Below are 23,982 nucleotides of genomic sequence, written 5' to 3'. Positions count from 1 at the left end.
ATTTACAATATGGAGGGGCTCGCTGGCATTTATTTTATGTCGTTTTTGGGAGAAGTGATTAAAATGTTAAGTATCTTGGCATAACCCAGCAGCAATCATCTGTTTGGAACTTGAATTTAATAGTACAGATTACCAACTCCAATTCTTTTATATTTTACCATGCATATAAAATTTCCCAGTATAAAACATTCTTAATTTATGTTATTGGGAAGTTGAATTGAATAAAACTACAGATGACCAACCCCCATTATTCATATTTACCATTATATATATATATATATATATATCCATCCCTAAATGGAAAACATTCTTAATGTACTAGGTTTGGTGGCACATGCCTGTAATCCCAGCAACTCGGGAGGCTGAGGCAGCAGGATTGCAGGTTCAAGGTTAGCCTCAGCAACTTAGTGAGACCCTAAGTTAACAGTGAGGCCTTAAGCAACTCAGTGAGACTCTGTCTCAAAATAAAAAGTTAAAAGGTCTGGGAATATAACTCAGTGATAAAGCACTCTTCGATTTAATTCCCAGCACCCCCACCCAAATGGTCTTATGGATTCTCATTTTTATTTAAGAGAAGAATAGAATTATTGAGCCTTTCAACATTATAAAGAACTGAGCATTGCAATAACCCCCATGATTTTATTGTTAGAAATTATTCGATTTAAAAGTGCTCAGGCCCATTTCTAAAATATACTAGAAGTGGAGGATGTAAAAATAATTAATAAGGATATTTTAATATAATGAAACTCCCATAATAATTATTGGCCTCACCTTTATGGTTATTATTATAAGAGTATAAAAAGAAAGGAGGGAAATACAAATTTCTGATGAATGGGAATGACTTTTCTCAATGGGGTTAGCATGTCCAACCTTGCTCTTGCTAATATACATGTCTTTGTACAGACAGTGTGTGTTGCATTCATACTGATCAGTGGCTTTTTATTTCATTTTGCATCTGTGGTTTGCATGTATGCAGACCCCTGAAGTAGTGTATACACAACCAGAATGAAGATAGCATCTGGAAGTCTTAATGAGCTATAAACTTAACACTATTCTTAGAACCTAGAAACTCGTAAATGAATTTTTATTTCAGAAGGATAAGCTTGTTGCTTTTGAATCATGCATTCATCCCTGCATTTCTCTTATTTATGGTCTCCAATAATGCTGTGGCTGAAGTCCTGCTCTGATTTCAAATGCGATTCTCGTGCCTGACATGATTCTGAGCATAATATCAGCCTTAACCAGTTACTGCAAGTGTTGTTAACATTTTACTAAGGCAGCAGCTGAGATTAAATAAATGAGGACAAATGAGTGTACATGCTTACATTTGGAGGATTTGGTCAAGCTTCACTACTCCTTCAGTCCTCGTATTTAGGGGAAATTTTGGATGGTTTCTCAGGTCATGAGGCTGACAACATGGCTGTCAATACAACCTGCAAATTCTGTCCTTCCTTCCCTTGGCTATCATGTTGATGTTATCCTTGCTATTGAGGATGCAGAGTCCCAGTGAGTCAGTATTCTGTTGATGCCTGTGGTTGGATGGAGGTTCACAGGGGATCCTGATTCTTCAGTGTGGGTATAGGTGTACACCATCTTACCTGAAGAAAGCTGCACCCATTGGCTGCACTGTGGCTAGAAGTTAGGATGGCTTATAGGCTTCCAGTAGAGCAATTATAGGAAGGCCATCAATAAAATTAGTGTGCTGTAGAGCAAGCCTGAGTATAGCGGAGGAGACAAGAATGGACATCTTAAGACCTAAACTGGAGTGAAATAATTCTCACAAATTATTTCAACATTTGCATAACATTCCAGTAGTGTTGTCTGGATGTAGTTAATTAGGAGTCTAAAGTACTGAACTCTGGTACCAAATCAGCACTAACTTTGGGACTGTGTGAAAGGTATTCCCCCCCGGGGTGGCGGGGAGCCCAAGAACTATTTTTGTCTTTAACTGCTTGAAAAAGCACAATGAGTTTTGCATTGACAAGAATAAAGACTTATCTGGGGGTCTAAATGGGTCTCTTTGTGATAGAGGGACATAGGGAAAAATCAGACCTCCAGAAAAGAAAGCACATCTAACTAATTTTGTCACCACCATGCTTCTACTTTGTCACTTTCCTTCTCTTTTCAAATGGAAGATCTCGTTATTTTTTTATGCTGATGAGAATTTGGGTTTTCATTATTGCTTCTACTCAGCAGACATTATATGTCTTATAGTTTTATGGATCCCTAATTTATTGAAGCACATGGAACTCTGGAACTAATCCTTTATTTTCTTTCTATCTGAAAAAAACTGAACCCTAAAGAAAAGTGTCAGTGTAGTTCTTTCATTATTGAATGTCCATTCATTGATTTAGCAAAAATAAGTGCTTGGCTTGCAATGTACCCAGTAAGGCACTGTGGGGAGACAGAGATGACTAAGATGGGATCCTGCATGATGTTAACAAGGTAGAAGGAAGACAGCATTGTTTCAGAGATGCAAGCCAGGTGCCGAGGGAGGTATGCCCTGTTCATGTGTCGTTCATGTGTTTGGTATTTATTTTTCTCCATACCTATGCTAGAAAAAACAAATACAAAAGAATAGTGGAGAACCTTGGTCAAGCCCAAAGAGTTTCATAATAATTATTTCCTAGATTTACTATTAAACTCTGCAGCAGCTGTTTTTTACTCCAATTTTTGAACTCATGAACTATTATGATAACCAGCTATGTATTTCTCACTTTTGAAATAGAATACCTAGTAGTCTAACTTTTTTACCCCTTAGGAAAAAGTCATTCATATACTATCATTGATTTTTATCACCACAAAGATTAAGATTCATGAGTCATAGAGAGAACATTTGCTTGCAATTAAAAAAATTAACAAAATTGCTGCAATAAAATGAATGGAAGTATGAACCCATCTGTGTCTCTAATGATAATGACAACTTTGTGTTTATTGTAAACAATGTGGTTTGTTCAAGTCCACTTTCAAAGGAGAGCTTCTTCATTCATAGATCTTTATGTAACACACACACATCCTGCCACACATGTGCATGTGATATGTATGTCTTTAACATTCATGTAGATTTCTTGAAAGGAGGCCAATATAGGTGACCCTCCAATGTATCCAATATTTGGAATGCCACTTTATCTATCACTTGAAAGAGTTTAGGTCTTCATTACCTTTGGCACTTGGATCAGTGCCACAGTCTCCTCCCAAGCTGGTATTTGCCCATCAATTCTAATCTTTGAAGTGCCCTCTGGTTATTTTTTTTAAATGACTTAATTCATACTTTCTCACTCAATATTTCCTGAAGTAACATGTCTTCTACAAAATGTAGTTTGCTAAACTCTATAGCAATACAGTAAGGATAATTTTCCAATCTTGTCCCTCACAGAAGTTGACGATCCTTCCAAGGCAAGGTAATCAAATGCCACCTCCCTTTTCTATTGAAGCTTCCTTATCTTAGAACCCCAGGTCAAGTCTCCCCACTTCCTGAGGACTGGCTGAAAGATCAACCTACTCATCTCCACCACAGGCATTTATTCTGCATCACATCTTTGGCACGCATTGGTAAATACAATATTTTGTGAATCCTTCTGTCATCATTTATTGTCTTTGAGCTTGTGAAGGAGTGACTGGGTGGTTTGTAAAGGGCTTAAAAATTCTTATATAAATACGCCTTGGTTAGGTGATTAGAGCTTCAAGACTCTGAGGTTACCATCTTCTTTCACCTACAAGTCAGTGTGTGATTCCCCTTCTTTCCATTTCTGCAGAAAGCTGAGTAGCTGAGTTGGACAGAGTAGCTGAATTGCTAACAGACTAGAAAACCTCTTTTTATCAAGCTTTAATTTAAGTCTTATCTGTTAACATTTCTGGAGCCCACATCCAGTTTGAATTTTAAAAGGGTGGGGGGGAACTCTGCAGTCCCTAAGCCAATAAATAACTCACCTGAAGGTCACCGGAATACCCCTCCCTCCTTTCCCACAGGGGGGTCTGGGAGGAGGAGAGAAGGGGATGTAGAGGCCCAGCAGTTACCTAAGTGGAAATGCAAAGGCTATTGGCAACTGTCTCCAGGCGTTGTTCCCTGAGCCTGATGCTGCGCCAGGACGGAGAAGGCTGTTCCAATATAACTGTCCTAAAGTACTGCGGTGGCCCCCTCCCCCGCGCCTGAGAGGGAAGTGGGGACGAGGTTGGCTTTCTTTGCACCCTGTCTGGGCGTGGGCCCCGCCGCAGCTCCGCGGAGCCTCGGTGTCTCTTGCAAGGGGGGCGGGGGGAGCCGCGGCGAGCAGCCCTGGGCTGCGGCTTCCTCCCCACGCCGTCTCCTGCGCACCGCCGACCAGGACGCGAGCCCGAACCTGGTCCCCACACCGCGGCTTGCCCGGCTTACCCGGCCTCCCGGCCGACCCCAGGTAACTTTTCTGCCTCACGCAGAGGGAGGATTCCAAGGGGGTCTCTGGTTTCCGAGGTGCGAAGGACGACCCCGAGGTTGGGGGCGAGGCGCGCTGGGCTGTGCGGCTGACGCGTGGCTCCGAAGCCGCGCGGCCGCCTGAATTGCGGGAGCCCAGCGCGCAGCGCGGCCCGCGTTCCCCACTGCCGCCCGCCCCGGGACCCCCGCCGGGCTGGGCCATCAGTGCACTGCGCTCTGCTCCGGGGGACTTGCTCGCTCCACCCGGTGCTCCGAAGCATCGCCAGGGCCGGCGCGCGTAGCCTGAGCCCGGCCTCCGGCCTGGGGGCCTCCCTCGGAGCCCTGGCCGAAAGGGGCGACTCTGTCCCCGCGTCCTTTCTCCGCCAATTTGCGCAAATTCCCGTTTCGGGGCGCCATGTTTTAAGTTACTCCAGGGGTTGGGGGCAAGCGCTAGGGAGCGAGCTTTCCGTGCTGGGAGGTGCGGAGGGCGGGGGGCGACACTGCGGCGCCGCCCTGGGCGTGTGGCCCGCTGCGGGAGGGGCCCTGCGCCCAGCGACTGCGGGCTCATCCCGGGTGCAGTCGCTGGCGGGTGCGGCGTGGGACCGGTAAGGTGCGCGGGGCACAAAGCATCCTTGCTCCACAGCGGAGCTGACCGCTTTTATGTAACTTGCTTCTTCCCCAAACTGGGGCAGCGTCCCTGGTCGGCAGCGGGAGCACTGCCGGGCAGTGGGGGGAGGGGGGAGGAGAGAGAAGCGTCAGAACGAGGTTTCTTCGGGTCTGGGCACCTGCGGGTCTCCTAACCCCTGCCTCCTCCCCGCGGGCAGGCCCAGCCCAGGGCGCGGCAGGGTGCTGCTCACCTGGCGCCTGCTGCCTGCCGCGCTGCGAGCTGCCTTGGGAGGTGTCTGCGAAGGCGGCTCTGCGGCGGTGGGGGTGGGGAGGCCGGGATTTGGGACCGCTGGAGTCGGGGTCTCAGCCAGTTCGGACTAGTGTTTCCTGGCTTTTGCCGCAGGGGCTCGCTTTCTCGGGTTTCCTGTCTTAATCGCGCCCTACTTCTTCCTTACCCCCTTCCCTCTCCCCACTTCTCACCCCCGCGCCAAGTTCATGGCTTCTGCAATGCGGTGGGTGTGGTTACCTAGTAAATTGTAACTGTGGTCCTTTGCGGTGGGGAGCATTCTTTTCCCTTTCTCTTCTTAGATGTAGGGATCTGAAGTTTACTAGGGGTTTTTCCTGCCTTTGCAGGCCAGGGTTAAAGTTGGGAAGAGATTGTTGCGGAACAAATAGAATGATAAAGAAAACATGTGGTATTAATTACGTGTGGAGGCTGGGCTGGGAAATCCTGAGAGGGCCAGGCAGTCCTGCTAATGCAGTGCTTCCATTACGTGTTTAAGTTGGTGTTTCAGCTTTTTTACATTAGTCTTGCGGAATTGCTTTTGCAGATATCCTTCCTGTCCTTCTTTTGGGCCCATTTTAGGGTCTCTGAGGCATCCAGGTGTGCTGGAGTTTGTCTAAGTAGTATTAACTTTCCAAATAGAGGAGTAGTCAAGCCAAATGCTAAAAACATTCTTTTTGAAATTTGCACTGAGTTTTAAAGGCTCAAGGAAACAAAATGGTAAACTCCACGTATATCTGGGAGCCATGAACCTAGCACCAATTACAACAAAGGAACACATCAAAGCCTAGTGAATGTTGGGCCCTGGGAGGTGATTTATATCTTGGCTCAGAGAGGGTATTTATTTTTTAAAAAAAGTATGTTAATTTTGGCATCAAACTTTTAAAACCTTATTTGGAGTAACAAAATTATTATGAGAGGAAAACAATTCTAGACTAGAGAATCGTGACTTTAATGTGTTAATTTGCAAGGCACTAATAAAAGCTGAATGATAAACACTGTCTCTTTGCATTATGATTTTCTGATGATTTAGGAAAGAAAAATAATTAGATGCACAAATTATTGCGTAAAGTTTAGCTAGAACACTTAAGCAAGTCACTTTTGTGAAAAAAAAAAAAAACAAACCCATGTTTTGTAAATGATTTATCAGTGTCAAGAGTAGCCACTTTAATTCATAAACCCTTTTTAAGTGAAGAACTGAGGAGCTGTAGGTCAAAGGTCAGCATCTCAGTGAAATATTTACATTTAATTTTTAAGTCATTCCTTTTGCATGAATGTGATTTAGGTTAAAAGCAGTTTTTGTCACCAATTTTGCCTGGTGCTTGGACTTGGGCCAACTTTGATTTGTGTCAGAATATTAGATCAATGATTTTTTAAAAACTTGATCAGATGCAAACATTTACATATATATTGCCCTTTAAAAACTGATACATCAGATGCATCAAGGAACCACCTAAGTAGAAGAGGGGCAACAATCCAAGTCTTAAAAGAGATGATGTTATCATCATTTTGTGGCTTTTTTTTTTTCTGAATTTACCATATATTGGATTAAGTGTGGCAGGAACTTTCTGTACAAGTGTGTTCTTCCTTGTTGTAGAATGTGCATTTATCTTTTAAGTTAATGCTTTTAAAAAGTTTCAGAATTGACAAATTAGAATTCATGTCCCTCACCAGTAATATAGAACTTCGAGGGTAGAGTGAAACATAATGTGTTTTCTTTCTTTGAGAATTTGACTAAAATGAGAGAGGTTTCTTAAGTAGTACCCCCTGATCATCTTTACTTCTCACAGTCTTTTCCAAGTACCCCATCAGTTTTCCCTTTTGGATGTCAACTTTATTATGGAGCATGGATGCACCATTGAAAACCATGAATCAAATTTATCTTTAGCACCACTTCATTTAGAGAGATCCTTAATGGATCTATTTCTTTCAGAAGGCTTGCTAGCTGCTAATTTGTTGGGAATTCATCAGACACGCTGGGCTCCTGGAGGATTTTACTGTCATTTGATTTGCCCTGGCTGTATAGAATTATGTGCTCAGAAGCAAGGACTGGAGCAGTGAAGTCATTGCCCTGGTTGGTGTTGTGACATCACTGTGGCTCAGAGGAAACAAGGGTGGGGCAGGCAAAACCAGACTGTCTGAAGCATCTTCCTGGCTTTAACTTTGCCTGATGAATGAATGAGACTCTTCTCACATTGAACTGCGCCACAAGGTATTGTTTGGAGAATTGGACCAAAAGAGTGAATATAAGACTGCATGGGAGAATATGTCTCAAAGATCAAGGAAGAAGAGTTTTTTGGTTAAACAGTAGCAATTATTGAATATTCCTTTTGTGAAGGAAAATACTATAATTTAAAAAATTATCTAAAGAATCAGAATAATGAGTCAGTATTTTAATAATGCATTGAGTCAATCTGTTTCTTACTCTTTTTTGCACCAAAATAGGATTCTTGGTTTAGATTCTTGGGGTTTTCTTTTAAAAGTACATGGTCTGTTTAAAGGTACAGTTCATTTTCTGGGTAAGCAGTGTTCTTTCTCATTTGTTTTTAAGTGATGTGCTTACAGTTGGTAATGGAAAAAAAAATTAAAGCTTGGGGTTTCACAAGTGTAGTGATACCTGCAGTAATTTGAGGTAATTGATTGCCATTTAAATTTTTGTTTTATTTGCTAATTATTTTATAATTTAGCATTTTAATCCTCATTTAGAATTCTAGTGCAGAGAACTGAGACATGTTTTCTCTCAAATTAGTGTTGCATAAGTTATAAAAGGAAGAACTGAGATTCTGAAACTATTAAGTACATCTGATGTTTTGATTTCTGAATTTAACATATGTAAGCATAACAATATGAAGATCTACAGAGCAGCTGTAGATGTTCATTGTCTTTTCTATATCTCATTGCTAAGATGACTGTCAGTTTTTCATGTGGAGGATATTACATATATGAGAGCTCAGGGCAGATTTCACTAAATTGTGTAGCATTTCCAAATCAAAAGAAAAAGAGAAAAAAATGGGAAGGATGGTGGAAGTAGAGAAGTTGAAATTAGGTACCAGAACTGCAGATCTCTTGGTAGAAATGTCTTGGGTACTACATTTTTAGACCTCCAGATGATTGGTTAAATTGCACACTTTAGGATTGTAAGCTTCTATTAGCACCAAACCTCTAATTCTTTTGTAATTTGCAGTATAGAGAAAAAGCTGACAATTTAATTTTAAGATTGCTGACATTTTGAGGCATTGTTCTTATAGCTCTTCCTTACAGATTCAGAAGGGTTGGGGGAAAGGGGAGAGACAGAAAGGTCTATATTAGACATAGAAAACAAATGCAATATTTAACCTGCCTCTTGTGTTTTTTTTCTTCCAATTACACTGAGTGAGTGCCTGATGTGGGTGGGAACTTCTCTTCAGCTTTTGTCCCCAAACCAAGCAGACATTGAAACCCCTAAAGTATTGAGTAAATATTTATGGAACTGAATAAAAAATGAGGCCATTTGTGACTTATGGTGCACTTTAGGGGAAAAAAGATGGGATGGCTTAAGAAGCGCTGTGGTATATGTAAAAATGAGAATTACCATGCTCACGCATGCAGTCATTATTTTTAATAGCAGGATCCTCTTCATAAGAAACTCTGGTCCTCTGTCTGTAGCTCCAATTGTGTAACTTCTAGAGGTTTTTTCCATATCAGAGAAGAGAATACTGCAGGTATTAAGATGAAAAACATTTTTAAAAAAGAATGGTTTCTTTGAGGGGAGTACTGCAGGGGGTTCTGTGTCCTCCCCTGCCAGCTCTAATTGGTGTCAGGGAGGACATCAGTGTAGGGGGAATACTCAGAGAGGAGGGGAGGAAGCAGATGGGAGGGCGACAAAAGCTGAAATGGATTAGTGCTGGAAGATGGTATTGATCCTAGCATTGAACTAAAAAAAGGAAAAAAAAACTCTTTTCTGTTGTAGATCTCTCTTTTGGGGCTTTGGTACCTATGGTTTTACATTGTCATATAGTTTCCGTGTATTTTATTCAGGCCTTAAATTTCATCATTTCTGAAAACAAACTTATTTCTCCCACATTTAACATCTCTGAAGATGGGATATGTTTTACAAGACCATCATGGCGGAGAAGAAGCTGATAGTCCAATTCATTTGATTGTGAATGTGTATCAAAAATTGGACTTGGAGATCAGCTGATTGGAAGAAAGTCCTGAAGACAATAATGGAGCACTCTTTTTAGAAATAATATGGGTCCTGTGCTCTTGGGGACACAGAAGATGGTAACATGCAAAATCATAAAGAGCAGTAATTCTGAGTGGGCATGCAGGTTGGGGGAGTTGGATTCTGTATGTGTGAAAAATTTTAGGAGCCCCTAGAACATTTCATTTGCTTATATTTTCCTTATGCATGCATTGAATACCTAGATGAGTCTAAAAGTTTTTTAAGCGGAAAATTCAAATTGCAGTCTTTCAAAATGTGTGAGTCATTGCTTAATTGGCAGAGTGCTGCATCACATGATGTTATCTCTTACAACCAATGATGTCATGCCTTTCATGAGATATGGTTTGTCACTTTTATGAAGTAGGGCAGTTTTCTATCACTGTAACATAGCTGAGATAATCAACTTAAAAAAGTAGAAAAGTTTATCTGTGCTCACAGTTTTGGAGGTTTCCATCCATGGTCATTGGCCTGTTGCTTTTGGGCTTGTGATGAGGCAGTGGTGGAGCAAAGCTGCTCACCTCCTGACTACTAGGAGCCTAAAGGGCAGGGAGGGGCAGGGTCCCAAATTGGGCTTCAAAGACAGAACCCCCAGTGACCTGACTTCCTGCAACTAGACCCCACCTCTAAAAGGTTCCATCACCTTCCAGTAGTACCACAGGCTGAGGGAGACTCATGGCCCTGTGGGAGACATTTCATATCCATACTGCAGCACTTAGCTGTGCTAGCTTTTAAAAAATGATTTATAATATTAAGTGCTTATTTACAGGGTCAATTGTATGTGTTAGTAATTATGTTTCCTAAGTGCCTCATTTTATGGGAGAGATATGTTGAATGATGTTCATTTGCTATTTTGATCTTTGGTAGATAGTTAGATTTTGATAGAAATTAGTCCTTGAGAAGACATTCTGGATGGGGCATGCCGGAACTAGCTGGAGTGTAGCCTCTATGCTGGGGAGTAGTGGAAGATGATCTAAGGAGGGATGCTGTGGCCTGATTGTAGAAGGTTTTGGGATATATTGCACTTCACTAGATAGTGGGGAGCCATTGAAAGTGGTTAACTAGGGAAGAAAAATGTGTATCTAATCATAAATGTAGCACAAATTGCAAAGTTTGGAATATAGAGACAGATGGTCTTTTGTTGAAGGACTAATCCAAAATTTTTGAGAAATGAATGTAACAGTTTTTCCTCTCAGTGATTGATATTTTGGCAATTCACCCTATATATTTTTTGTGGTTGTGTTTAGCTGAAGATTAAATATGAATTTTTGGACTGTGAGAGGTACAAAAATGAGATGTAATAGAGGATAACATTTTCCTTTTTATTTGTCCTTCCAGTTAAAATGCCTTTATTATTTCAGTTGTTAAAAATAATGCACACTCATTTTATAGTATATTCCGACAGTATTGAAGAAATAAAAAAAGAAGAAATCCCATTTGGAAATATATACTGTTAATATTCTTGAAAAATATCTTTCCAAAGCTACATATCTGAAAGTGAAATCTGTAGTGGGTCTTAACATCAAATTGATCTGGGCTGGGCTCCTGGATTCCTTGTGCAATAAGTATGTGATGTGGGTCAAGTCTTTTCACTTCTTAGAGTGAGTGGGTTCATTTATAAAAGCCCATAATGCATGAGGATTAAATATGCAATAACACAAACACTATCCACAACTCCTGGTATATCATGTCTGGTAAGTAGCCATAACATTATTATATATATATATATATATATATTTTTTTTTTTTTCATGGATGGATGCATAATGTTTTACCGGTTTGACTTCTGTCTTAAATACTACTGTGCATCATTTTCTTTTTTACGTAACTCTATGTTCAGGAAAGCTTTTTCACATATGTGAATCTGTACCCGCATCATTATGCTTAATGGCAAATAAACATTTCATTTAGTCCTGTACAGTTCAGGTAAAGGATCATTACCTTCATCTAAGGATCATTTGATCAGATTGTCATCTAGCCCTGCCGCCTCCTGCTCCTCACTGCTGCCCTTTTCATCATCCTCTTCTAGCACATGCATCAGAAGGCTGTGGTAAACAGGACAGTGAGCACAATTAAAATCTCTGAGGATCATTATGTACATCTCTGTCCTGTGGGACCTTTTGCTTTTTGTCATTCTAAATAATCAGACTTTCACCATTTCCAATATCTTCCTTCCAATTTTAATGTTGTCTCTTCCTAGTAGGTTGGCTTCACCCAGCCCAGTCTACCCTGAATTCCCGTGTGACTCCAGATAGGCCCCAAGGGGCAGTGCGCGAAACAGCCTGAACTTGAACTAGACCCTTCAGAGGCAAGATATTCTGAGTGGTGTCAGCTATCAGCCTCAGGGCACAGATTTCATGCAAAGTCTCCAGGGATGTGGGCCGCTGTGTTGTTATTTACAAGTACAAGGTGCTGACTGGCCTTGGGTTTGCTTGGATCTCCATCTTGTGTTCCCCATGTTTATTCAGCTAAAGATCAGGTTCTGATCAGGTTCTGATCCTGAAGGTATGCTGCCTGGCGTGTCTCCCAGACTTTTGTTAACTTCTTTTTATTTTTTTTAAAGAGAGAGAGAGAATTTTCAATATTTATTTTTCAGTTTTCGGCGGACACAACATCTTTGTTTGTATGTGGTGCTGAGGATCGAACCCGGGCCACACGCATGCCAGGTGAGCGTGCTACCGCTTGAGCTGCATCCCCAGCCCCTTCTGTTAACTTCTGTGAACTTCTGTGAAGGAGTCTGTAAGCCCAAGGCCAGGCCTAAGAGTTGTCTGCTGGATGTCATTTTATACCTAACATTAGTGATATCACAAAGATGTAGAAAGTCTTTGGCAATTTCATCATAGAGAATTATTCTTAATGAATTTTCGGTGCTTTTTGTGATAGTCATTTTCCTGCCTCTATGACAGTGTGCCTAAGATAATCGGCTGGTACGAAGGAAGGATTTAATTGGACTCATGGTTTCAGAGCTTTCACTCTGTGACTGCGTGGCCCAGGTGCTTTGGGCCTGGAGCAAGGCGGCACATCATGCCAGTTTTGTGTAGTGGAAGAAAACCTCATGGCAGCTGGAAGGGAAAGCATAGAGAGGAAGAGCTCCACATCCCAATGGCCCTAGTGACTTAGGCCCCACCTCCTAAAGGTTCTTCCTCCCCATAGCACCACAGGCTGGAGACCAAAGCCTTGAGCATGTGGAGCTTTTGGGGACATTGAAGACTCAAACCATTACAACTTTATACAACTGTTTTGGAGTAAGTTTAGGCCTGGGGAAATAGGGTTGACTTATTTCTCTAGCTCAAGACCTTTGGAATTCTTGAAATGTTGATAGTAGTAATTCATGGGGAGCAGCCATGTTGTAGAATAAAAAGAATATGTTAAGTTACACAAGACACAGATTGAAACACCTGCTAATCTTGAACTAGTTAGCTCTGGGTGGCTCACTCCCTTTCTCTGGGCAAGGGTGCCCAGCTGTGATATGGTAGTGGTGCTGCATTAAATGAGATCTATATTATAAACATCTAGGTCAGCGAGTAATGAGAGTAGGCACATAGTTCATGTTTTTCCATTTCAGCTAGTGAATATTGTTTGCTTTCTTTTGCTTGTTACTAGGGACTACTGTTAGAAATCTTGAGAATCCAAAGGTGACCCTTAAAGAGAGTCTAGAATATTTGTGGCTTTCCACCACAAACCCCATAATCCAGAACATGATTCTTGATGGTAATGTAGCTTTTGGTTAAGTATGAAACTTCAAACAACAATTTTAGAGGTTTGCAAAGAATGAGACACAAGGGTCTTCAAGTTTTCATGGGCAACAGAATAACCTGGGGAGTTTGTTAAGGAGGAATTTGTTATGGAGTATGTTAAGGGGATCCATCCACAGATTCTCACTTAATAGGTCTGTCTGGAGCTGCATCCAGGCAACTTCTATCCAACAGGTAGCTCAGTGGCATCTGATGCAAGTGGGCCCTGGACCACATTTTGAACTAAAAGACTAAAGACTCTTGTCTTAACGATTCTTCAGCTTATTGGCTATTTTCAGCTAAGCATTAAATCTGGAAAGGTAATGCACCATAAATAAATAAAACTAATATTTAAGAAAATGCTTAGCATAGAGCAAAAGCTCCGGCCCTGGGCTCAGAATGCCTGGGTTTCCATTTTGGCTGGTCCAGCACTGGCAATTTTTGTTGCCCTAGGAAATTATGTCAAAGTTAAAAGGTTAAGGAAACAGGGTAAAGGGCTAGTTTTCTTATCTATTAAATAGGGATGATAGTAGTTATGGAGCTGAATGGTCAGGAGGATTAACATAATCAAAGTGAAAATACATGGCTCTTCATGTGTCTAGCAGTTGGGGTTAATTTTCGGTCATTGTGATTGATAAAGGAGTTAAATGACAGTGAAGAAGGGATGTTTCCCTGAGTAAATAATTCTCTTGATCAAAATCATACTGAACTATTTGGGTCCCACTGATATTCTCAAAAGTATTATGAAGTTCTTATATATGTGAAACTTAAACTTTGTTTTCTCTATAGGTATTACTGTGTTAGTGATATTAACAAGTGGTGAGTGATCAGATTGTAATGAAGTGTATGTTAATTAGCATTTTATGTACTGTATTCATATTCAAGGAGGACACACATACTCACATAAGCCATATATAGGGACAGCAAAATAAAAGTCACTGTATGGTACATATAGATTGCATTGGTTTCTTAGAATCCAAAAGTGAATTCAAGAGGCTGTAGTTGTCAGTCATCCTTTAGGAACTTAAAATATTTTTTTCAGCATTTCCCCTGCTTGGTACAGGGCCAGCAAGCCCGTGAGTTATCACCCATCTTCAGACCATAATGATGACTCCCCCCTATTGAACTGTCTCCAGGTATCATCAAACATGCAAAATTGAAGCTAAGTGTGCTAAGAGTCTTTAGCACTAAGACCAAGACATGTGTGAAGATCTTTTATAAAAGATGAGACACAAACACACACACATACACACATATGTAAATTAAACTTAATGATTTTTTCCACTCAATTTCTAGTTATGTAGTCTGCCTGCAATATTTACTAGTTGTTTATGTTTACCTTCAGACCTGTTATTTTTACATGTTCTTGTTAAAGAGTTGGATTTCAACTTGATGATTTCCTTGCCTGAGGCTTCTTCTGGCTGGCATATTAAAATATCTTATTTGATCATATTAGTGTATTCAAGAGCCTGTGTTGCTGGTGGCTCCTTATCTCAGTGGACTCTTTACTGTACCCACAAATTGAATTGCAGGCCAGCCTCAGAATTATCTCCAAATGACTCTTGTTCAAGTGTCTCTCAACCTAAAGAAAACAAACCAACCCATCTTTTGAATCAGCTTCCACTTCAAGGTTATTGCCAATACTGCTTCTCAGCTCTTGACCTTGAGCCAAACTTTTTGAAATTATAATTTGTCCAGGCAGGATACTCTTTGACCACAGTGACAGAATTAAAAGATTCACCAAAGTATACTTAAATACATATTCACATTGAAAAGACTGATGACACATACCAGGACACTTTGAGCTTTTTAAAAATTGTGTTTCTTTCTTTGTTCCTTTATCTGCTAATTTGTTGTTCCACAAATACTTAGGGAATGCTTATTACTGGTTCCTGGCTCAGTCCTGGGATTGCAATAATAAACAGGACAAATCAAGCTCTGTTCTTCTACGATCTGTATTTTAAACAGCGGGGACAAGCAAATACGATTTCAAATAGCCATCTGAGTAGAATTGGATCCCAGTGGCTTTGGGTGTAGAAGACTTCTTTGGATGCTGTTACTTGGGGGATGTTTAACATTTCATCACATCCTGTATTCCTCTTTGCCCCTCTTCTCTGCAAGTGTGATGTCAGTTCTAGATTTTAAGAGGTATTCAGACATGGACTTTCGAAGCTTCAGGAGATATTCCTGGCAGAATGGTTTTCCATGGTTTGCACCTAAATTTGAATTCATAGTTTTATCATCTTTTTCCTTAAGAAAGTACTCCACATTTGTAGAATCTTCATTGCTTATGAAATCTTCATCTGTCCCTGATCCTAAAACATATTAACCTGCCTGTTTGTGCATTCTAGTAAAATCAGGATCCGGAATTTGACATTATACCAACTCATATTCTTTTGAAGTATCTGGTAGGCACATGATGGGTCCACAGGCTTGAACTTATTTGTGGCCTGGCTAATGAACACGCATTCATCTGTAAATGTGCAGAGCAGCCGCTTTCTTCTTCCTGCAGGATTCTTGTGGAGATCCAGTGACATTCAGGAAAGCCCCTTTTGAACTGTAAAGGTGTGAGATAACAATTGTCCAGTTGTTGGGGACCACGGAAAGCCCTCAGATGCAGAAATGTCTTTGCTTGCTTTCCTGCTCTGCTCCTGCAGTCTATATTTTTGTTCCTCCTCCTAACCCTGGGGCAGATCCTGAAGTGCCAGCCCTGTGCAGTCACTGAGCTGGATGGGACAGCAGTGCCCATCCTCCTGGGTTTCCTGCCATCCTGGCTTGGAGATAAGAACTTGCCTCCTGAGCTGTTGCAGTTCACTGGGACAAGGGCTGTAATAAGGAAATCAGGGCACTTCAGCTCAATGATGGAGAATCAGAATCATCCAAATAGGAAGATAATTATAACTATGGAGGATGAGGCCACCAAAGAGGGTAAGAGTGAAAAGAGTCTGCAAGGAGGAAAGAAATCATGGGGGGAAACGTAATCACGGACCAAGCAGTGCCTAGGTCCTCCAGCATCCAGTTGACCTTGACCTCTGGCCTCTTCCCTTTGAGCTAGGCTGTGCTCTTGGAGGCCATGAGGAGCTTAGAGCAGCAGCACTGGTTTTCCCAGTAAGTGCACCGATTCTTCCACTTCTTGGCTTTTCCTTCCTCTTCAACCCCCCTTTTCTAAGGGCAGCCACCTGGAGTGGGTTTCCTAGAGAGAAGAAGTCAGGACGCGGAGCTCTTGCGCACCAGCAGGGATACTTGGAAGCTGGAGGAGAAACCAACCGCTGCTCTTTCTACCCTGCTGGAGGGGAGGCAAGAAATAGAAAAGAAATTTGTCTTTTTAGAAACAGAATGTCAGTTTTTTCCACCATGTTCTATTTTTGTAGAGGATTTGGTTGAGAAGCAGAGGTGACATCAACTGAAAATGCTGACCTCCTAGGTAGAGGAGGGGCTGTATTTAAAATGGTGACAGGCGCCTGGGCTGAAAGCACCAAATATAAATCTGCGATGTTTTCTTTCAAGCAGCGCTTTTCTGTAGATCACAGGGCCTCTAATGTGCAGTTGCAGAGTTACCAGAGAAGTCATGGCAGCTCTTTAATTCCCTTAATATACTCTTATTCTCCTCTTGAAAATGGAATTGATTCTATCAGTGGCAGCATATTCTTGATCCTGGCTGAACAGAAATATTGGTATTGACCTGCCCATGACTCCGAGATCAGCCTCGGTTGGACCCAAGGGTGAATAGCTAAGCAGCCAGGGAATGCTGAGATAAGATGGAGGGTTCTTTTTAAAAAACAGTGTGAAAAGGTTCTGAGAGCATGAGAAGGTTGACGGAGAGTCTCATAACCACCTCCCTACTTCAGCATCCACCTCAAGGAAACATTACCCCCGCATTTCCCTGCAAACCTGTGCCTGAGCTGCTGCTCTTCTGATACTGTTCAATGTAACCATAGATATCCTTCCCCATCACTATAGGTAGCATCATTTAATTATTTGTGATATTGTTTTTAATGCTTCACAATCTTTAATAACACTGCGTATATCCTTCTGTAGCTTGCTCCGTTGTTTATCAGTGTGTCTGAGAGTCACGTAGATTCCTGTGTGTTGATAATGTGTAGTGTTCATTCATGGTATATTTCTTAGTGATGAAGGCCGGGCAGTTTTAGCACAGTCGAAGGTAAACAGACTTTTTTTTTTTTTTTCTCACCAATGAATATTCCATTGTCTTAATCAAGGTCATGGCTTCCTCACTGACCCTTAACCTGTATCATGCAGAGGACTTGGACTTGTGGCCCTCAGCCTGGAACATTCTCCCCCAGCTTATTTACACAGCTGCTCACTCCCTTGGCTCCCATAATCCTTTGCTTGTTAGTGAAGCCCGCACCTACCCCCTTCTCACTTTCTCCCACTCCTCTCCAGCACAGCCTAGGTCCCGTCCTTGAATACTTCTCACCTATGACAATATATTTTACTCATTCATCGTGTCTCCTTCAACCAGATTATCAGATACACAGATACAGGATTTATATCTATGTATTTATTCACTGCTGTAGATGTCCGGCTCTTAGAACAGTGCTTGGCACTTAATAGTTGCTTACTAAATATTCACTTATTTGTATTTACTTATAAATGAGGTGTTGTTGTTTTGCTTGGGTTCTACCACTGAGCTATATCCCTACCCTTCAGTAATATTTAAATGCGGCAGAAGTTTAAAAATATCATGTGAAACAGTCCCATAAACTTATGAAGGAAAATTCTACATCAGTCTTTAATATTTTACATGGTAGATAATGATTTTGTTAAAAACGATTTGACTTAACATCATATAACCTTAAAACATGAGACACCCTAATGAGAGGAGCTTGGCTGTCCACCTAGAGGACCCTCTGAGATGTGAGCTAATTGTTGTAGATCAGACCAAGTCCTTACTCCAATGAGCAGGGAGTGTGGCCATGCTTCCCTGGATGACAGTTGTGTTCCAGTGGTTTTCAATTAACTTGGATGTGGGATTTTTTATGCTTGTTAGAGTAGAGTAATTTCCCCCTCCCTAAGAATTAGCACGTTCATTTTGTTAATACTTTATCTGATACACCATCTGGCTTCCCCCTTTTGATCTCTTCCAATTTTAGCACAGTCGAAGGTAAACAGACTTTTTTTTTTTTCTTAACCAATGAATATTCCATTGTCTTATCATATGGAAACTAATTTGTACACTTCTAATTTTCACTCTCTGTATTCAGCACTGGGAAAATCAAAGTGCAGTTGGTGTTAATTCTGAGTTCTTCAGTTAAGCACCAAGTAGATAAGGGAGAGTTTGATTAGGTGAGCATTCTAATCAAAGAAAAAAGAATGATAAATTTTTTGTCTGGACTCCTCTAGATTTTTCTGAAGTATAAAGATTGACAATTACATTTTCCTGTCTGTAAAGTGATTTGTAACTTAGTTTTGAAGAATTTCGTATCCTCAAGGAAGTTCTTGGTACTGTCTTATTTTTATTTCTTTCTAGGCAATTAAAGTTTTCTCTAAATCTAAGTTGCACATGTAGATTTTGGGAGAGCGGAAATCCGAAATTTCTCTTCTAGATCTAGTTTCTTGGTGCATGTTGGTGAAATTGAATGTTCTCTATTTATTGTTAAATTTGTATTTAATTGCATTTCTGCTTGATGCCAATAATGTTCTTGAGTGAAGTTCTAGGATTGGCAGGATGATTTGATGATGTCTGGTTGATAAAGAGAAGTCAATTGATTGGTAAATATGTCCTCTTAGATATTCTGTATAAACTGAAGGTGTGGGAGGCATGGTTTCTCCTTAATCATTCCTTATAAACTGATTCTGTGATGATCTCCAGGAATAGATCTGACTTAAAAACACAGGTACCCCATCTCTGGCCCTATCTGTATTTGGCCTCCCTGATTTTTAGATGTCTGATGATGACTGTTATTCAACTGGTTCTTCAGCCAGGATTCTGTCTAGGCCTGGACCATCAAGTATGAAGCCTTTTTTTTTTTTTTTTTTTTTAAAGAGTCTCCCATGACATGGTAATTGTTTTTATGGCCTTCTGTAAAATGGAATTGCTTGATAGAGCTGTCTTGTTTCCTAGGGGCCTTTTATCTGATACTGAAAAGAGGGTGAGGCTGAAAATGTTTCAACAGAATTGCCAGCATCAGCATCTTCCTCATAAATATTAAATATGCATCCATGATTCCTTCTATAAAAGACACCTTCTCAGATGGAGATTCGATCTTACAGTACCTGCAGTAATGTTAATGCAGAAAAGGGAAGTTTTTTGATTGTAGAAAAGATATCAACTTAGATATTCTCTAATAACTTCAGATTCAGGAGGCCTGCACCCCCGAAAATCATTCTCAGATTTCTAAATTCTGAGAAGATATATGTAAAGTGTTATTTTGTGTTTTGTATTGTTGCATATAATATACATAATAATCATACATGTATGTTATAATTATATGATAATGTGTTGATCAGATTTCTATTTCTAAATTATATAATGTTCACATTGAATCCCAATTCAGCCACTTTTTACTAACAGTGTCAGCTATAGGCAAGTTCTTCAGTGCCCCTTAATTTTAGTGTCGTCTTCTCTAAGGTGTGGATAGCAGTATTAGCCTTGTTTTGTTTATGGGAAGTTTATGTGCATGTTCAAAATGGAAATTGAGGTAAGGTTGACCACAGTGTGTTCTGAGGTAGTATTACTAATGCTTACAGAATTAGTTTTAAAATGCCAGGCCATGGAGCCTTGCTGGGCCATGTGAACATTTTCCCAGAACTGTAGTCTTTCTCTTGGATAATTTCTCATTGCTTTGGTTTTCTGATCCCACATTGACCTGCTCAGAGGATGTGAGATTGTATTTTAGCAAAGTGGAATTCCTGAGGTTGCAGAGCTACCTTGTTTCCTGCAGATAATCAATAGAGATAGCCAAAAAATTGTTTTTCTCTTATGGTAGGAAAGCAGATGTTAACAGTATAGGGTAGTAATTAAGAGCCCAGCCAATTGCTAACTTTATGACCCAAGGAAAGTTTAATAACATTTCTGTGCATCAATTTCTTCAGTTGGTAATAATAATAGTACCTATTTCATAAATTGTGAGAGTTGAAAGTTAAATGAATTCATATTTGTAGGGATAAACATACACATACAGATATTCACATAGATTCATTTATATAGAATATGCATTTAAACATTTGTGAGTTATTATAAAGCTATATCTGTATGCACCCACACAGGTACTTTTTTTAAAAGAAAAAATTTTAAACCAAAAATAGTAGGAAGGACATGATATTGTATGCCTTTTCTCAAAAAGGGTAATTAACAAACAAAAAAAGTTACTAAAATTTTTAAAAATTAGATGAATTTGAATAAAGAATAATTGCATTGTATTTTGTAAAAAAGATTGTAAGTTATTTGTTTATGTCAGACTATTAGTATTAGCCTGTTTCTGATTTGTGGTGTTGGTTTATAGTTTCATTTGCAAAAGCCCCATTTTGTTTGAGGAAGAAAAAAACAAGATTTACAATAAGGTGACTAGTGACTAAGAATCAAAGCAAGACTTGGTGAGACAAAAAAACCTTGAAGAAATTCACACTTACAAAGCATCTATTCAGAAATCAGTATGGATAATTTTTGCCTCAGTACCCATGTCTCACATCACTGATGTTCAATAATGCCACTTTCCAGTCTGTGAAATATGCAAGTATGGAAACCACTGTTTCAGGGCATTTGTGGCCCTTGTAGGATGAGTGCAGCAGATGTTTGTCCTTATGGAATATTATCACAGGAATTACTCATTTTGTATATCCCTGTTTGCTAAAGCTATGATGGTTCTGATATTTTCATATCTTGTTATTCTCTTTCAATATCAAAATATAGTTTATAATTTGATTTTTGGTAATCATAGTAAAACTGAAAACTTTGTGTATTGTTTTGAATCTTTTGCTTTACTTTGCTTTTTTTATTGTTTAAGATCTCCCCTCCCCCCAATTAGGATGGCTTTTAAGAAGAATTATATTTCTTTTTTGGCTCAAAAAAATGTAGACATTGATTAAAATCTAGGAATACATATGTGTGTGCTCTGAAGACTCTCAACTCCCATGATATTTTAGAGCATGGACTGTTGGTTTTACCTGTGTGCTTCAGAATCTGAGTAGAATAGGAAAGGTTGAAAAGTATAGGCTCTAAAAGATAGTGTATTGTGCATAACTTGAATGACCAATACCTTCTTTCATCTAGAGCATGAATTATATCTACATACATACACTGATCATATTATTATAATGCAACTAAAAATGTTTGGCATTGAACAGAGTAAATATTTCTGTTCTACCAAGATAATCCTTTTCCTTGGAACCAACTTTGCCAGGGGCATTTTTGTTAATATATATTATGATTAAGGTTTTTTATGGCTAAGGTTGAGACTAGTGGTCAGAGTGGTCAGTATTTCAATATTTTATGACTATGTTAATTTCAGTGATCTTTGGAGTACCAATTGAGGTAGTCATTTTACACGCATTCCCTTCTGCATCAAATATTTCTTAAATACCTATTATGTGCTGTGAACTTTTCTACATAGTAGCAAGGTAAAACCAAAAAAATTCCTGCCCAGGTAGAGCTTATGTTCTAGTGGGATCTGCCATTATTTGTAAGCCCACAGCATGTCAGATAGGTATTTACTTCTTGGTTTTTAGAGAGGAAACTAAAGCTTAAGGAGTTACATGATTTGTTACAACATGTGGAGGAGTAAATGCAGATTTAGAACTTCAACTTGGGACTGTCTCATCCCAAAGCCATTTTGCCATTACATGCTGTGCTCTTCTTTAAACTTTAAATAGTTCCTTTCCTGATATTCTTATTCCTTACCAGACTATACTCTTACTTCTGTGTGAAATGACTGAAAATTAGAAACATGTATGGCGGTGATAAATTCCTTGTATATGGTGCTAAACTAGATAGAATTTGGGATTAACTGGATGAGCTGGCTGTTACCCCAGTCTAGACCCCAGCTGTGATCTTCCAAGTGGGCACAGGAGATGTGCACCACTCACCCAAGAAAAACCTACAGTGAAATTTTAGATAGGATGTGGGTTTTGTGTACTCAGATAAATACCTTAATGAGGTGTATTCAACATCAGCCAACACTTCAATCCAGAGCTTTAAAAGCAAATCATTTCCTGGTCAGTTATTGAAAATGCTTATGTTGGAATGATAAAATGGAAATACACTTTACAGACGGGACCTCTGTATTGTTAAAATCCTGATGCATTCTGGAATCATATCATTCATTGTTTTGACCAAGGACAAAGACTTAAGTTAATATTGATAATTATTCATGATATTCTTTTCCCGGTATTTGAGTGGTGTGTGAGCATGTAGTGCATCTCTTTCTGCATTTGTTTTTTTAAGCCACCCATTACTGAGTTCATGTTTTGGTAAATATTCACTCAGGAGATATATTGTGCATTCCTGAAAGTGTCTTATGTTAAAGCTGAAGGTTCATTTTGGAGTTTGTCTTATTCAAAGCTTCCATTTACAAGTAAGTAATAAAGTGGAAGTTCAGGGTGACCAGATCCCTGCCCAAGGCTACTGGCCTCCCAGGTTGGAGTTGAGGCCTCCCTTACCTGATCTCAGTTTTGGTGATTTAATGGTCCAGTTGTGGCAACAGTTCATTATTCAACTTTGTGTGTGTGTGTGTGTGTGTTTCTTTTTCTATTGTGTTTTCATTGTCTGTCTGCAATTCCTGAATAGAAGCTCTTGCTTTTATATTCCTTTGCCCTAGAAGTTGGGGGAGAAGAGCAGAGGTGATATTGCTCAGAAGGAGAAAGACCAAAGTTAATTGGTGCAGCATTTTCTAATTATGTTTAACCAAATAATAGATGTCGTAAGAGCATTGTCCTTCTTGGAATTAATCTTCCAGTTTGTGAAATGCTGGGTTAGTGTTTTTACCTGTTTTATCTTTAACTCTGTTTCACATACCAGTTCAACAAAATAATATTCACATGGAAAATCTCTTATTGTACTGGGGCATTTTCTAACCAGAACATTGTAACTCACAGGGGAGGTACTTAATCACCCTGGCCCTGGTCCTTCCTCTCCAGAATGAGGCAGGCAGCTTGATTGCTCTTCTAGATTAATACTCTGTGGCTCAGAAACATGTCCAACTTATTCACTCAGAAATAAATCTAGTGACCTAGTTTATTTGGCCTTGATTATTTTCTCCTTGATTTGCAGCATCTTTCTTTTGAGGGCATCTCTTCTGTGACATCTTGGAAAATGGAAATTGTTGACGAATGCTGTGTATTGTTATTAGTTTGGGTATCCCGAAGCCTAACGGTGAGTGGAATATGAAGCAAAGCACCACGGACAAGATGCTTGCCTCACCTCAGAAGGCAAAACAGGTCCATGGCTGAGAATCATTTGCTGCTCTCAACCAGGGAGACATTTTAGGTGATGGCATTAACCAACATTTGTGCACCACTCTCCAGGAAACAGTCGTCTTCATGCTTGTGATTTCTTTGAAAACTGAACACTGTCAGTCTGTGGAATGATGAACAGTTATCAGTAATTACTCAGCTGAATCTACTGCAGATGCAGGGAAGGTTTTTTTTCCCTCCTCCCCTCTGGGAATTGAACCCAGGTGCACTCTACCACTGAGCCACATCCCCAGCACTTAAAAAAAAAATTTAGTTTTTAGTTATAGTTGGACCCAATGCCTTTCTTTTCTTTTTCTTTTTCTTTTTTTTTTTTTTTTATGTGGTGCTAAGGATCAAACCCA

General features: G+C 39.9%; 1 protein-coding gene across 4 annotated transcripts in view; it reads left to right on the top strand.

Annotated features, from left to right (window-relative positions):
- The window catches only part of Epb41l3 (erythrocyte membrane protein band 4.1 like 3), a 226,995-nt gene that overhangs the window by 79,663 nt on the left and 123,350 nt on the right, over window positions 1–23,982 (top strand). For 2 of the 4 annotated variants that reach the window (XM_026394531.2, XM_026394529.2), the window contains exon 1: window positions 4,311–4,391. The exons of the other annotated variants lie outside the window; for them this stretch is intronic. The gene's annotated coding sequence lies outside the window, so the exon portion shown is untranslated. Of the gene's footprint in view, window positions 1–4,310; window positions 4,392–23,982 lie in introns of those variants that run through there. 4 annotated transcript variants of the gene reach the window in all.

This window comes from Urocitellus parryii, chromosome 13 (genome assembly GCF_045843805.1).
Source record: "Urocitellus parryii isolate mUroPar1 chromosome 13, mUroPar1.hap1, whole genome shotgun sequence".
Classification (NCBI taxonomy): Eukaryota; Metazoa; Chordata; class Mammalia; order Rodentia; family Sciuridae; genus Urocitellus; species Urocitellus parryii.
This window is presented reverse-complemented; position numbering and strand designations above follow the sequence as displayed.